Source organism: Phaenicophaeus curvirostris, chromosome 4, assembly GCF_032191515.1.
Source record: "Phaenicophaeus curvirostris isolate KB17595 chromosome 4, BPBGC_Pcur_1.0, whole genome shotgun sequence".
Classification (NCBI taxonomy): domain Eukaryota; kingdom Metazoa; phylum Chordata; class Aves; order Cuculiformes; family Cuculidae; genus Phaenicophaeus; species Phaenicophaeus curvirostris.
In genome coordinates, this window is record NC_091395.1 from 66,680,182 (window position 1) to 66,692,221 (window position 12,040).

A 12,040-nucleotide genomic window follows, 5' to 3' on the forward strand; every position below is an offset into this window, starting at 1 on the left:
TGAAGGAATATACTCACCAACATGAGTTTCACCAAAGGTCAGGTGTACCATTGATCTCACGCCTTGTATTGCTGAATAAGGTCATGGATTGCTTGTTAAACAATATTTGCCAAAAGGTGCTTCCCAGTTCTTTCTTTATTCCTGAGTAACAAAGAAGATGCACTGCCAAATGTCCTCCCACTGAGATCTCAAAGGCAAAACCCCAGTGCCCTCCCCCAAGAAAGAAAAAAAAACTCAAGCCAGCAAGGATTTCAGTTTATAGCAAGTTTGCATATTTTCCTGGGTTTATGCACTTTGTTTTCTCAGACTTATAACCTAACTAGGAAACCACAGACTGCTGCATCTGTTGGTCTCGTTTATTATCCAAAATGTGCTGACTCGATCTAAAAGTTATCCCATTGCATCATCACACAAACAATCTGTGTCACGCCTGTAGCCATGTGCAGATGAGCCCTCTGTAGCATCCCTCTGCAGCCAGGCTGGGGAAGGACCAGCTGGTGCGGCTGGGCTCAGCCCAGCATCAGCCACGGCCAACACAAAGGTAAAAGCTATCGATAGCAAACATTTGCATCCTTGCCTCATCTCACCATCTGCTTCTGCTGCTGCTCACTTGAAAATTAATATGGTGGTTGTTTGAATCAGAAGCTAATGCTACATCTGTCTTCCTTAACATTACAGATAATTATTAGACTACACATACTACCCTTTTTGCATCTCAAATAGAGTGACAGTGGCCTCTACTCTGACAGGATCCTTCCTTCATCAAGAGGGACCAAAATGGCTCATTTGCAATTGTAGACTCTGAAACAAATTGGACTGAATCTTCCTCCTAATCTGTGCTCCCTTACTTTCCTTTTTAATTCTTCCCCCATACACTTTCATCAGCGCTAAAAAGTAAATTAATTAATAAAGTATAAATCTCTTTCAAAGAATATAAAAAGGTGTTTCATAAGCAAATGTGCAGAAAACTCAGGACTTGCCTTTATAAGTTACATCTTCAAGTCCACTGCCTAGGACTATTCACCAATCACGGACACTAAGGAAACAGCTAAAATTGCATTCTATCATCTCAGTAATTTATTCCTAATAGTTTCCTATTTGCATTTGATTCACACGGCATGAAGGAAAGCTGAAATGTGAGAATAATCAAGCACATAGTGCCATAAAGTCCTTGACATTAGCTTACTCGTACAAATCTTAATTCTGTGGCCTTTAATCCAGAGAAAGTCTCAAAGAGGCATTCATGATAAAAAGAGCAGAATACTGGTTTTAGAGAAGGACTAATTTCACAGGCTTCAGGGGAGAAACTCAGACCATAATTTGTTCTCTTCTTTCCCATGTAAGACATGAAGGAAACTGCTTATAGGAACATTATAAAATTTATTATTTTTAAAAGCCTCCTAGTAAAAATTATTTTACTCTATATGTACTTTTCATCATTTGAGTTAGAAATTATTTAGAGTAACAAAGCAAGCAGTGAAATACATTTTGATAGTTTTTAAGGTAATTCTAGAGAAAAGTGTATATTTTAAAAAGTCCCAAACCTCCTCCCTCCAGTTCAAAGCAGTTTGAAATGCAGTGAGAAATCCTAAGATGAAAGTCTGCAAACATTTTTTTTCATAAGATACACTTTAAGCACCTTGCTTATAGCAAATAAGCTGCTAAAATTAAAAAAAAATAGTAAGAAAGTATAAAATGCTCCATCATGTGCTAGTCCTTTCCAGTTTTGTCCCTATTTGCAGAGGCTCGACACATATGCACATGAGAAATAAAATAATGGAAGATCACCTCCTTCACCTCCTATCAACAAGAGGAAGATAGAAAATGAAAAAAGGCAGAAAAAGCCAGTGAAAAAATAGAAACTATTTTAAAAAGCCTTTGTTTTGGATCATTTGAGAATGGCAGAAATGTGTTTCAAAAAGACCTGGCTGTCCTGTGAATAGGAAGAAGCATGAGAAGAAAAACAAGAGGGAGATGGGTCATTTGGAATCCATGAACCTTAACAGGAGTCCTCGAAGAAAAACAATAAGGTGTATCTCAGTTAAACAGTTTGTTTAAAGGAAAGATACAAAAATGCATTTGCACTAGAGTTCTTTCCTCTTCTGTGCTGGTTTTATCTGCTTTCCCATGATTACACTTCCCCCCCTCGATTTTTCTTGAGACATACAAAGAAAGGCAAAATCAGCTTATGTTTTCTTTTCACTCCAGATGGTAAACTGTTGAAAACTGACTAATAGCCAAATCAAGACATGAATTATAATGAAGACATGGATTCTAAAAAGAAAAACCAAAAGCTTTGCAATTTTTCAAGTGAGAGAAGCTGGACAGTGAATATCGCCACATAAATTTTAGAAAGTAATTTTGATTCTTAAAGGCACTGTCGACCCTTTAACTATTTCATTTTCCTACTGCCCTTTCGGGTTACAAAGAAGCACTATCTCTGGTTTAAAGATGGGAAACTGAGGCATGCATAGTACCACAAAGACCTTAATGGAGCATAACTAAGGGCTGCTATCAAAAGGAGAAGCTGCATGTTCCCTTCCCAAACCCAGGCTGTCATTCCTGCCTTTTCTCTGGGCTGGCAGGTGTCCTTGGGCAGCCACAGGATAGATGGGAGCAGGAGATTGATATAGTTTTTAGGTATAATACCTAGTTATGATAGAGTAACTTTATGGTAGAACACTACCATAGACCTACTTGTACGTAAACTAATGCTCTGTGGATCATCATGGGTCTCTAGTCCCAAGTTCAGATTGTTTAGAAATTGCTTTTATCCTAGTATTGGGCAATAGTGGGGAATCTCAGTATGAAAGAATCATGTGGTCTTCACTGCCCAAGCTCCTGACTTATCACAAGGAAAAAGATGACAAGCAACAGATGATGACCCATCCACACTGCACGCAAGGACAGTTTTGAGCACATTGTACAGCACGAATATCTGAAGTTTCCCCCCTGGAAATACCAGCAAAGAACAGGGAAAACCGCACATTCTGCAGTTCTCTAAATCTACAGATGTGGTGTCAACATAATTCTACACTATAACATCAAATTAGCCCTATAAACCAAATATATCCATGCTGAATGCATAACACTGGATGTTTGAGACACAATCTCAGATCCAAACAGCATTTGTCTAACATTTCCCATTAAAGGCAAAGTTGTCTCAAAGCCAACAGTTGCTCCTAGCAAATTTGAAAATCCAAATCAAGCTGTGGCCCTCTCAAGATAGTCTGACTAATCTTATCCTTTTTTGACAATGTTCTTTATTTTTGTCTTTGGCTTTTGTAATTAGAATGTGGATCTAAATCATGTGACCAGGATGCAGTGGAAAATCCTTAAGAACTTTTTGAAGAAGAGATAAGCTTTTCTTAAACCTTGAAGAAGCCCAAACACTTACATAAGTCATTAGATATTTCTATTAGATAATTAGAAAAAAATCATTAAAAACATACAGAATTTACTATTATGGTATTAATAACTACAATAATATTTAATTTTATTAATACATTTCTACACCACTTTGCATGTTTCCCTGACATTGCAGGGCTCTCCCAGGGCCACAATCCTATGAACGTGAAGAGACTCTGCCGGCAGGAGCTGCCTCTGTACATGCCGCAGCAGGGCTTGACCAGATGTGCAAATGCTACTAAATAATACTAACAACAATGATGGCAGAATCATATAAGCATTCATGATTTTCTCGTTTCCAGCCTCTCCTAGATCTATAACACCAAACTACCTCAGATGGCTGGCGAGAAGTCAAATGCTGACAGCCCTCCTGGCAGCATGCTCAACCCCCGGGGCCCCTCACCTAATTAGCCTGCCTGGAGCAGAAGGATGCTGTGCTGTTGCCAAACAGGGAGATGTGGTCTAAGAGGGACACCCAATTTTAGCATATGATGCTCAGCACCAAACCCAAGGAGTCTAGACTGCAAGGACAATCACAGGCCATATTGTGCCTCCAGAACTACATCCCTGCCATGCACTAGCTGGCAGACAAATGGTTACCTAAGTGCAGGAATGGACTGGATTTCAAGCCAAGACAGAGATCATTTGCAGCATGGGTTAATTAAAACTACTTGGATTTCACTTTTTATCCTCCTGTACTAAGAAAGAATAAATGCTTCAGAATAAAAATGCTCAACCACACCAATATATCTCCCCCAACAATGCCAGTGATTGATTGCCACACGTGCCAGGGGACAGCCTAGCCATATGTGGCTAATGTAATACTCTGGCACGGTGATACTGCCAAAAATCATTTCCCAGACAACACTGAAACTCTATCCCACTGTATCAGCTTAGCCTACAAGCCTGGAAGAAGAACACTGAGAACTAAAGGTGAAAATGTCATCATACTCAAGCAAACCACATCCACAACTCTGAAATGTTCATTATAAAACTCCAAGCAATGGTCTCAGTTCTGCAGCGCAGACAGACTATATTTTGAAATAACGGAAGAGCCAGGGTGGATTATTACTTGGAAAATTCTTATGCACTTATTCTTCAGAGCACTGCATGAATATTTATTAAGTCTCCCAGCTTAGGAGGTTTCAGATTGGAGTATTGATACCTTCACTTCATGGAAGAAAAAACAAGGCATAAAAGCCCAGCCCCAGACAGCTAAGTAGAACTTCAGGATTGCAGTTTCTCCATTCTCATCAAGTTTTTTACCAATTATTTTTCTTTAAGGTAAAAAGAGCAACAACTAAGTGACTGGAGAAAAGCAATTGCCTAAGACCACAACAAAAGTGAATGGTGAAGCCAGAGATTAATTCAGAGCTCTGAAAGCTCAGTGCAGTACACTGGTCCTTCGGGAACTCTACTGAAGTGTAGCAAATCATGAGCTAATATCACTCCTTTGAGCTCTGGTAGCAGTTTCCCAAAGCATGCTCTGTGAGGCCACAGTTCAATGATCCATGCAGCTGATCAATGGAGCAGTGCTGTCAGCAAAGCTTCAAATTAAAAGCGAAAAGAAAAGGGTTCACTGAGCTCTTGACATAAATTTTGGGTTCAGCCACATGGCCTCAAAAACACTGCTCTTTGGCAATTACCACAGACAGATGGCATTTTTCAGAAAATATCTCAAGTTTGGAAAATAACATTTTGTCAGGGAGTGTCTTGTGAGTCTATATATATTCTGATTTATAGTTGAGACCTACCACAGCAAACAACTCCCCAAGTGCAAGTTAGAGATGGGCCATATCTAAGTGTAAGGGAATCCACATCCTTCAGCCATTCACCGTGGCAAACAGTTTTGCTTCAAGAAGCTTCAATAACTTCTCAAAAATCTATTTAGAGAGAAAACAATCCTGCCTGTAAATTCTGTGAGAAAAGTAGTCAAATCATATGTGAATACAGGCTGGATGGAGAATGAATTAAGAGTAGCCTTGAAGAGAAGGACTTGGGGGTGCTGGTGGATGAGAAGCTCAACATGAGATGGGTGACATGCACTTGCAGCCCAGAAAGCCAAATGTATCCTGGGCTGCATCAAAATAAGTGTGACCAGCAGGCTGAGGGAGGCGATTCTCCCCCTTGATTCTGCTCTTGTAAGACTTCACAAGGAGTGCAGCAGTGTCCAGCTCTGGAGTCCTCAGCACAGGAAGCACATGGAACTGTTAGAGTCAGTCCAGAGGAGGGCCACAAAGATAGTCAGAGGGCTGCAGAATACCCAGTATCAGGACAGGTTGGAAGAGCTGGGGTTGTTTAGGCAAGAGAAGAGAAGGTTCCAGGAAGATCTTACAGCACTCTTCCAGTACCTAAAGGGGGCCTACAGGAAAATTGGGAAGGAGCTTTTTTATTAGGGAGTGTAGTGACAGGATGAGGGGTAGTGGTTTTAAGCTGAAAGAGGAGAGATTTAGATGAGATATTAGGAAGAAATTTTTTGCTCTGAGGCACTGGAACAGGCTGCCCAGAGAAGTCATGGATGTCCTGATTTCAATACAGGACAGGGATGATGTGATTGAGAGCTGCCCTGCGGAGAAGGACTTGGGGGTGCTGGTTGATGAGAAGGTCAACATGAACCAGCAGTGTGCGCTCGCAGCCCAGAAGGCCAACTGTATCCTAGCCTGTATCAAAAGAAGCGTGGCTAGCAGGTTGAGGGAGGTGATTCTGCCCCTCTGTTCCTCTCTTCTGGAATCCTCTACATAAGAAGGATATGAAACTGTTGGAATGGATCCAGAGGAGGGCTACAAAAATGATCAGAGGGCTGGAGCACCTCCCATATGAGGTCAGGCTGAGAGAGTTGTAGTTGTTCAGCCTGGAGAAGGCTCCAAGGAAATCTTATAGCGACCTTCCAGTACCTACCTGAAGGAGGCTACAAGAAAGCTGGGGAGGGACTGTTTACAAAGGCTTGTAGTGATAGGATTAGGGGCAATGGGTGTAAACTGGAGAGGGGCAGATTTAGACTAGACATAAGGAAGAATTTCTTCACCATGAGAGTGGTGAGGCACAGGCACAGGTTGCCCAGGGAAATTGTGGCTGCCCCGTCCCTGGAGGTGTTCAGGGCCAGGTTGGATGGGGCCTTGGGCAGCCTGATCCAGTGCGAGGTGTCCCTGCCCATAGCAGGAGGGTTGGAACCAGATGATCTTTAAGGTCCCTTCCAATCCAAGCCATTCTATAATTCTATGATACGCTGTCCCCAACATCTTTTCTCCCTAAAAATAGAGGACTAAAAGGAAGATAATAACTACCTGAGTATATCCTCTTCTGGTTCTTCATGGACCTATGAGATGCACTGAAGCAACTGATATCTCCTTCTCTGTATTCCCCAGGCTCCCCATTATTGGAGATAAAGATAATACTTTTAAACTTTTGTTTTGAGACCTGATATCTGCTGAAGAAAGACAGTATGATATCATTATATCAAGTTTCTTAGAACACACACATGAAAGCAACGTAAGAATTCTTACATATGCCATCTAACAGCATAGTTTAATGCATTTGCAATCATAGAAATGTGAATGCATAATGAGAAAAAGTGCTACAAATGTAGCTAACCAGAATATGAACTTAAAGGTCTACCAGTGAGCAACCAAATGTATCTGTCTTAGCTGTTCAGTCATTTCTAACGTTCCCTGTGTTAGAAGAAAAAAAGTTGTTATTTATCTTCATTTACAGAACGAGTAAAGGACACAAGAAGGGTCACTGGTACCCTGGTAGGTTTTAATCTTCTAGGTGGTCTAAGTAACAGTGAACTTTTTCCAAATGAACAAATAAATATATATCTTCAAACTCTTCCCACTTTTAAGTAAACAATATGAAGTTAAGTAACATAAGAACTCTAAGGAGAGTAAAAACAAATCAAGAAAAAGACTGAGGCAATACAGATGGTAAAAACCTGAAAAATGTGAAGTCTGGGAAGCTGAAAATTGGGAAGAAGGTTTAGAAAGGAGCTCTGAAAAGCTGTTCTCTACACCACACTTTCATACAGGGTGCCTTAACTGTGGGCTTATCTCATAGATGCTGGGAGAGGTGGTTGCCATCATTGACTCATCAGCTGACTAAGAAACCACAAAATACCTGCTTTCACCAGCTCTGCTGGGCTGCGGGCTCCCCTCTCGTTCCCTCCTGCTCTTCCCCAGCATGGCCCACAGAGAGGGGAGAGCATCATGTTGCTTCCTAGTGACACCCCAGCAACTCTCAATGTGCCCTAGAGCACCTCCCCAGTCTCTTTATGTCCTTGTCATCTTGATTCCAGTCCATCCCATGTGATGAAAAGGAAAATTCAGTGAACGCATCTACTTCATGTATCACAATCAGCAACATAATAGGGAATTTATAAATAATGGGACAGAAACAACACTAATATTTAGAATGTTACACACTCCTCACAGAAACCACGTATAGACTGTTAAAATGCCTAAAAGATGAGGTAGACTTGCTTCAGAGAAAAAACAAAACCAAAATCAATTGGTCTTATGAAAATAAAAAGTAAAGATAATGATCTAAAGCAAGATATGACGATTCTGTTTACTACTCTTAACAATTAAACAGCAAGGAGATAGCAAAACTGAAAGAAACAAACAGATAAAAGGAAACTATACAGAACTTTCACATGAAAAGTATAAATATAAAATATTAGCAAGGATGCAAAGAATGTATTTTGGTCTTTGGTAGCACAAAGACCAAATAAGGTTATCTTTTTATGAGGTCTTAAGAGGAAACTTCCTGGAGGCACAAGTTATGCCAAGATCACCAGCAGATTACGCCACGATCACCAAACGGATAGAATTAAGTATCATCTTTTTGTGCATTTGTTAGATGAGGAAGATCCCTGGCAGGGGCAGACAGGAGGAGGTTTTACATTTTGTTTGGTGGCATCTTAGCAATATTCCATTCCATCATCACTAATTTTCCCTACTTCTCCCTTAGTTTTCCTGGGCCCCTACATTTGGTACCAGTGAATCAGCAGAGAAGACAAGGGGGAAGCTGAGTGCAAGGAATTGTCTAGGTCATAGTTTATATGTTTATTATTTTGTGTTTCACTTACTTCAATGAAATTATTTTCTAATTTGCACGTTTTCCAAGGGCATTGCTTCTTTGTGTTTTCTTACAGATCCAGCACCTCCTAAAAAGCCTTTGTTGCACTTTGGCTTTGGACAGGCTGCAGCCTCACTGGTAGGGAGATCAGCATCCTCAGAACACAAATGTGGATACAGTCCAAACCCCCACAGAGTTTACAATCCAAACATTCACTCAGCAGAAAATCCTTATTAGCTCTGTTTCATCTGTGTCTCCTACCCCCTATTTATTCTGGCATTGTAAAAGAATATGCTGTGTTATTGAAACAGAAGTCTCCTCTATAGTAGGATTTAGGTACATTACAGCAGGTAAAGTGCAATTTTGACAAACATTTATGTATTACTTTGGTGGGAATGCATTCATTCAGTTATGCTTTTCACAAAAAAAGCAATGCTGAACTGCATGTGATAGCTACCAGCTTCACCACGGCAACAGGAGGGACGCAAGAAAAGGAACCCTATGCCAGAAATAGAACATTTTCCAGTTTGCAACATCACATTCCTGTTAACTGAGCAGTTGTGACACCCTTCAGTGAAAGACAGTTCTATGTAAGCACTTGCATATTAGATCACTGCCAAGGGTCTTTAGGGGCTTTGAAATCAGCCACACATCCCACTCAGATGGAGTTATGTCTTGGTGTACTAAAAGAAGATTGTGAAGGGTTATATGACCATCTTCTCAGCAGGAATTGCATGCTGTAATGATAAGCAGGTTTGGTACCACCAAACTGAGGTACTGAGATAGAGTCAGAGGGTCCCCTCATTTGTAGCCAGTGTTTCAGAGCCATTTCTTCATGCCTTCAAGGCACAAAACCATTTAATTTTACCACAGAATGATATTAGAAAAAGATGCTCTGGAAAATCACTATGGAGGATACCGGCAAATAGCCACTTCCTGGCAGCCTTGTACATTTGGAGAAGTCTTTTATTTAGCAAGAAAAAAAAGAGACCTTTTTCCTAAATAAATATACACACATTATTACTCACATTGAAAAGGAAGTGTGACTTTTCAGGAAAAATGAACTTTCTGCTCTGGCAGTTTTCAGTAAGACCCTAGAAGAATGAGTATGCTACGAGTCAGATGCGTTAGAAGTAAATTAAAATCATCTGTCCTAAGAAACTTCTTTTTTTCTCATCTAAACTTTCGTTCTGAAGCAGAAATCAATTAAAATCATCTGTCCTAAGAAACTTCTTTTTTTCTCATCTAAACTTTCGTTCTGAAGCAGAAATCAATTTCAATTGTACTTCAAAACAAAGTAAATAAAAGACTTTGTAACTTGCACTCCTCCCTAATTGTAGTGTTTATATGAGAAGTTATTTATTTTTGAAGGGTAAAATATGAACGTTCAGGTATTATTTTTGGCTGGTTTGTGCCCTTTTAACAGCAATGCATTTCATTCTTTTCAAATGCCTATTAATTTTTGGCACTGCAATACCGTTAGGTAATTTTGCAAATAGAGAGTGAGGTCTTTGTCTTTACACTACTATTTTATATATATTTTTAAAAATTAATCCCATTGATTCATTCTGAAATTCCCCAAAAGTACAAAGTTTTCACCACTTTCAAGAACTGGCCCCTAATAGCCATTAAAATATCATTATATAGTAACATGTTTGGAAAACAGAGTCTTTCTATTTAATCATAAACAACCATGGGTAAAGTCTGATCTAAGTAATCTGTCAAATGCTGTGCAGGAGCCAGTTAGGAAGATAATCTAATTCTTTCCATTCCCAGAGCTGGGTTTTACCCAGGGGACATTTTTCCTTTGGGTTATGTTTTTTTAAGCTAATTTGGGGCATTTTGTCCTTGGCTTGGAAATTTTTGTAAATAAAATAAAAACAATAATTTGGGTATAGTAATGGTGCCAATACCATAATGTACTACTTTTACAAGGTTTAATTTGAAAAAAATCCCCTTTGCATCAAAGAGATAAATATAAAAGATATAATACTCAAAAGTCTTCTTGTTGCAGGCATGTGGGAAATGTCAGCCTCAAACAGATCTGCAGAACCTATAGCAAATCCAAAAGTTAACTTCAATCATCTTCCTATGGCACGTCTAGCTAGAAATGCAATTTCTTGTTGAATCACCTTCCCTGGAGGTGTTTAAAAGACGGGTGGATGAGGTACTCAGGGACATGGCTTAGTGATTGATGGGAATGGTTGGACTCGATGATCCAGTGGGTCCATCCAACCTACTGATTCTATGATTCTACTCCATTGCAGTTGTGGGTTGCTGGGAAAGCGGGGAGCTGCTCTGCCCCTCACTTTCTGCTGTCTCTTTCTGGCTTTTCTCAGCATCAAGTACCAGGCTGACTAGCTGCTGAGTGCCTTGAGTCACTCCAAAAGGAAGGATTCATTTTCCTTGAGTAAGAGCCATCTCACCCTACAGCTGCACAACTGTTAGATCTGGTGCATCCATTACAAATCCAACCAAAGCAGTGGTAAAGCAACCCAGTCAGGTGCTGTAATCTTCAGAGCTGCTAACTTTAAAATGACTCTGTAGCTACTCAGTTTCCAACTGCTTTTTCTTCTGCTTGCTAATGTCTTACTCTGAAGTCAAGAATGCGGTCTTTCAGTAGTAAGATTTAATCACAAAACCCATTTACAGTTAAAAAGTGCATTCCTCCAATATTTGTTCAATTGTACTGCCCTGAATTTTCTTAGATAATTTATGACAGACGGCAGCTAAATTTCGTGCCAGAGGCAGATTAGCAGGTCACTCTTATTTTAAGAGAATGTTTTGACATACAGAAAATTATGAGCTGTCTTCATGGAACCAATTCCTAATTTTTTATTAAATATTTCCTGCTAGGAGTTTCATATTAGGCCATTTTCTGTAGGAAACTACAGGCCTGATCCTGGTACAGGTTGCATCTCCTGAGGTACAAAACAATTCTGCTAGAGTCTGTGCCTCTCTCCTAGAGCCCCCTGTGAGTGCTCTGTCCACATGCACCCATAGACAAAGCCATGCCTTAAACCCACCCTTAGTTCAGCAGAGCCACTGCTTGCTTTTTTTTCCTAGTGGAGAAGTACTTAAGGAAAATGGGTGGGGGAGGTTTCTAGAAGTGAAAAATATGTTTTCAAATTAGAAATGGAATTAGACCGGAGATATTTTGTGGAAGAACTGGTGAAGGGTGAATGGGAGCTGAAGAACCTTCATCTTTACTCTTCCTTAAAGTTTGCTCCTACAAGGCACTTAGCAAAGTGCACTAGAATAATGTATGACTTATCTGAATTCATGGGATCAGTCCCTTGTTTCGGCACATGCTCCTTCTGGACTCCATTACTCAGAGATTAAATCCTCCTCTTGGATTCTTGGAAGGATGGTACATACTCTGGTGGGAAGGCATCCTTTCATCCCAGTGCAGCAGAACACATACTGATAGAGACTGGTTTCCATTCTTTCCTGTAGTTACCCCCCTGCAACAGCTAACATACTGATATATCAGCATAGCACTCACATTTTAAGCAAATGCATCACACTTACACTTCTCATTGTTCAGTCTATGAACAAA

General features: G+C 40.1%; 1 protein-coding gene across 1 annotated transcript in view; it reads right to left on the reverse strand.

The window, feature by feature from the left end:
• Positions 1 to 9,529, reverse strand: part of AFAP1 (actin filament associated protein 1) — an 85,580-nt gene extending 76,051 nt beyond the window's left edge. Inside the window, exon 1 of the mRNA XM_069856377.1 lies at positions 9,510 to 9,529. The gene's annotated coding sequence lies outside the window, so the exon portion shown is untranslated. The remainder of the gene's footprint in view (positions 1 to 9,509) is intronic.
• Positions 9,530 to 12,040: the final 2,511 nt, after the last annotated feature.